Genomic DNA, 4590 nt, shown 5'->3' with positions numbered 1-4590 from the left:
CCTAGGGTGGTGTGTTTAGTTGTCCCTGAGGGGCCTCATGATACCACCGTGGTGCTTTTCCAAGCCAAGGGCCATTCCACACCCCTATAATTGACCCCTGATTCCACGTGGTGCTTCTTGAATCCAAGGGAACATAAACAGCCATAGCAACAGCAACTACTCAGTACAGCTAGTGTTAAATATCACCTGAATGCCCTTTTAGAGCCTTGGAATGAATATGAAAAAGGAAGTAAAAAAAAGTATTTGAAATTAAACCTTCAGAGGCTGCAAATCCCAACCATGTTTGTTAATTTTATTTACAGTTTCAGAATTATCTTGAAATGCCATTAATACCGTCTGTGCTACAAAATTCAGAAACCTACCAAAGCTCAGCTAGAGAGGGGTGGAGTAGAACAGCAGGGACAGGGATGAGACATGAGGTCTCATCCTGTATGCAGTGCCAGGGGTGAAGAATGAGTACTATCACATCACCTACTGCGTGACATTTCTTTGTGTAGAGAAGAGAATACTTCTGCCATTTGTTAGAATGTCAACCTTGTACATAGAAGTCTTCTACAGATCATCCACATTTGTAAAGCCAGAAGAAGACATCTGAATATCAAGTTTCACCCGCTCTACAAACACAGGCCATCAAATTCCAGCTTATTAATTCTCTACTAAGCCTGAATATTTTCTTCCGGAAAAGCAGCCAGGAGATGGGAAATCAAGTGCTTTGTGTGGTGCTTTATTCCACTTGAGCTGGTGAACCCTGATTCCCTTCCCCTGCTGCCTTAGTGTGGTCCCACGCTGTCCTGATGGGAACTATGCCCTGCAGAGGATAGTCAGTCTTCAGAGGTCTCATTGGCATCTCAAGATCAAAGTACTGTAAGACTGACCATCCATCGTACCTCATACATGCCACGCTGCTGCTCTCAGATGGCAAACATTGCAGGCAGCTTTGTCGTCAGTCAGTTTGGGATCACATTCAGTGAGTTACAGTGATGGACTGTCAGAGCCTGGCTCCCTCTGGAATCGGTGGAGAAAAGTAGCTGATGCTTGTATGTTAGGGCATCTATTGTGGCCAGTCTGGATATAGCTCTCAATTTTTATTCCTCTGGTAGGTCTCCTGTGCCATAGGTAGGTCTCCTGCTGATGCTATGTTTTTAGCATTATTGCTTTCTCTTCCTCTCTGTGCTCCGATACCCTGGAAGAAAAAAAAAAAAGAAAAAGAAAATTCTGCCTTCAACATGCACATGTGTTTTTCTGAGGGCTCCCAGGATTACACTGCTGTGTGTGCAAGCTGAAGGCAAGGCTCTGCCAAACTGATTTACCTCTTCAGCTTGTTATCACTCTCTGGACAACATGACTTCATACCGGGCAGAATTAATGGGCTCCTCCTGATAGAGTCAGTGCAGCTTCTCAAAGGGCACTCTGTCTGGTAACTCCAGGTATTTCTGAGAAACCCTGGAAGTAATTAGGTGACTCCAGGAAAATCCAAGGAGTTAGAGAACTCTGTTGGGGCTGTCCAGGCGTGTTCTTCTAACCTGGGTTGGGATATATGCAAAAATTCATACCTGCCTCTTTTCTCTGCAGATCTAGGGGTTTGAGTATGATGAGTTGTTTGAAGGGCAAGGAAGGACCAACAGAAGAGGTTTAGTCATTAGTGGGGAGGACTTTTCTCTCAGACAACATCAGACACAACAGGGTGCTAAGCTGTCCTGCCTGTGGATCTTGGTGTGTTTGTGAGAACAGAAAGCATTGCTGTGACAGGAGGGGAGGTTCAGCAGAGAGCACCGAGGGAGCTTTTCTGATGAGACATAGCCACAGCTCCAGTTGCTCCCGATCATTTAAGATCACTTGGCATTTTCTGCAAGAAGAGTAGATGACCAATATCTGGGTAGGCCTCTTGTTAGATAAGTTACTTTGCTTCTGCTTTTTCTGCTTTCACCATCAGCTGCAGGCACATCCCTTTTCTCCCTGCTTTCCTGAGCTTTTGTAAACATTGTGCTGTGAAACAGCTACTTCCACTCCTCCCTACATTTCATCAGGGAGAAAATATCTCCCCAGTATGCCTCTTGGCTGGATTTGCTCAGAATGAAAGGTGTTGATGCATTGTCTCATACCAAGAAATACTAACAAACTGAACAAAAAGGGACTTCTGCAAAAGACACTACAGAAAATAAGCTGCTGTAGAAATAGTGAGCATCATCTAAAAATGAAAAACAATCAAAGTAAAGTCAATTAGTTCTTTTCACGGGGACATACACAACCAAGTAAGTTGCCTGACTCTGTCATTACGGCATAGAAAATCCAACATCTGTATAAGTGATGAAATTTCATAACCTCCCCTGTATAACTTTGCTTGATTTTGACACTTGTGACTTATGATAGGTTTAGAGGTCAACCCTGAAGCGTGAGTATTGTTTCAATCATGCTGCTCCCTCTCATGAATTACATTAGCAAGGGCTTGGTCACAGTTATCTGTGCAACAAAGAAATATTGTAGTAGAAGCTGTAGCATGGTATGATAGTTACTGTGGTGATGTAGTTAAAATGCCTGGGAGAGAGATTTTCATTGTTGAAAAGTCTACATAATAAAGTTTAATGTAGTCCATGGGACACATTTTTTTCTTAGGATTTATGAGTGGAGTTTGGTGAGTGATACATATTTTGGTCTGGTCACCAAAATGGAAAATCAGAAGGGAAAAAAAAAGGCTAAACCAAAATGATAATCTTCTGAGGTTTTGGATGAAAGGAAAAGACTGATTTTGGATCTGAGTGAAGTGTTTCACTGGACTGAAATGGAAAGGTTTTTTACACTTATTAGTTAGTTAGACCTTTGAAAAAGTTGGGGGGGAGTTCTTTTATTACTTTTAAATGTAATGCCTATTTTTGATTGTAAAGTGCCATTTCAAAACCTCTCCAAAAGTTTTGTTTTGAAAATGCCTGAGAGATTTTGAAATGTCAACACTGATACGTTCCTTGGCCAAAAATATTCACCCCACTCTGCCCAGTTTGGTGAACTCTTTTAGTCCTACCCTAACACCAGCTTTTGACACATGCACTATTATTATTATTAATAATAATAACAATAATATCATCACCCAGCTGTGCTTAGAAGGCCTGGGCACCAGTCCCAGATCTGCTATGACAAATCTTTTCAACTCTCTGGGCTTCTGTTTCACCTCCCACTCTTTGGCTCTCTTATCTAGTTAGATTTAAAGTCATAGGGTCAGGAACTCTCATATACTGAGCCTCTTATGTACACACTGATGCTTGGATTACTGCTTCTTCTGTAGTAGCGCGAGGGGTGGATTTTCTGCTCCATTCTCTCCTGTCCACCAGCCCATTACAGAAAATTTGCAAGTGTCTCACCTCTGGGGACAGCTAGCTCCACGATAGAAGGGAAACCGAGGGAGCAAAATCAAATAGGAAAAGGGTTTTTTTTTTGCATTCTGTACGCAGAGATTGAGCTGTTCGTTTGGGGAGTGGGTGAAACAAACCGTGACTATAAGCACTGCAGCCACACTTTGCTCAGGTGTGATTAACTTCTGTGTGAAACAAGATAGTACACACCCAAAATACTGTTTGCATGCAAGACCAGCAAGGTTCTGAGGAGGCTGAATGGAAATATGAAATAAAACTGAGAGAAGGGGAATGAAAATGAGGCTTTTTTTTTTTTTTTTATAATGAGGATGCCTATTTTGAGAGACCTTATTACATTACAGCTTACTCCTGGGTGGAGGAAGGTATCACCTGCACTATTTTTCCGTCTGTATATCTCTATGCTTCTGGCTAGGGTGTAGGTTGGGGTGTCAGATATATGGGAGAGGGAACCAGCAATAAACAAGGCACAGAGCATTAGAGCCAGTTTGAAAGCCAGCACTTGCAGCCTGCAGAGGTGCTGGTAGAGAGCCAACACACTTCAGAGGTAAAACGCTGTGAAGAAAGTCTCAGAAAGGACTCAAAGAACCTATGTCATATTGTTTAATTTCCTCCTGCATCTGGGCCACCAGGATTTTATGGACATCCTTAGTAAAGCCATTAGGACAGTATCCAAGATACCCGACTGCCTCATTTCCTCCTTTCTTACTATTTGACTTCTTGGCAACACGTATGCGAGGGGTTTGGACCTGCTGTGTAACACAGTCTGGAGCAGAATGCCTTAGGCAAGAACCTGCAAGAAGGTCATGCAGGGCAGGAGAGGCTGGCTTTGATAGCAGGCAGCAGGGCTGACCTGCCCTGTGTTTCAGGTCTTTTTTTCCTGACGCTGTTTCCCAGAAAACAGGATTAAAAAGATGTTTTTTGATGACAAACCCCATGGAGGGTCCATTTCGATGGGTTCCGTGACTTTATCCCAGCTGCCAGGAGCGGCAACTTCTGAATCCTGCTTCCCATATTGCCTTGGAACTGCTGGACTTTTAAAATGAGCAGAGCTCATTGACCAGTCTTCAGCAGGGGTTTTGCGGGGGAAGAGGGAGGGAGGCTGCCTCTCCAGAAAGGTTGCTGTCCAAGAGGCTGGGAGTGGAAGCAGGTTCACCGTGGTGTGAACAAAGGCCTGCAGGCACACCAGCGAGCATCTGCTCGCCAGCTGATGGTAGAGCACCTGCTG

The sequence above is a fragment of the Egretta garzetta genome, unplaced genomic scaffold (genome assembly GCF_000687185.1).
Source record: "Egretta garzetta isolate BGI_Z169 unplaced genomic scaffold, ASM68718v1 scaffold186, whole genome shotgun sequence".
In the NCBI taxonomy this organism is placed as follows: domain Eukaryota; kingdom Metazoa; phylum Chordata; class Aves; order Pelecaniformes; family Ardeidae; genus Egretta; species Egretta garzetta.
Note: the sequence above shows the minus strand (reverse complement) of the source record.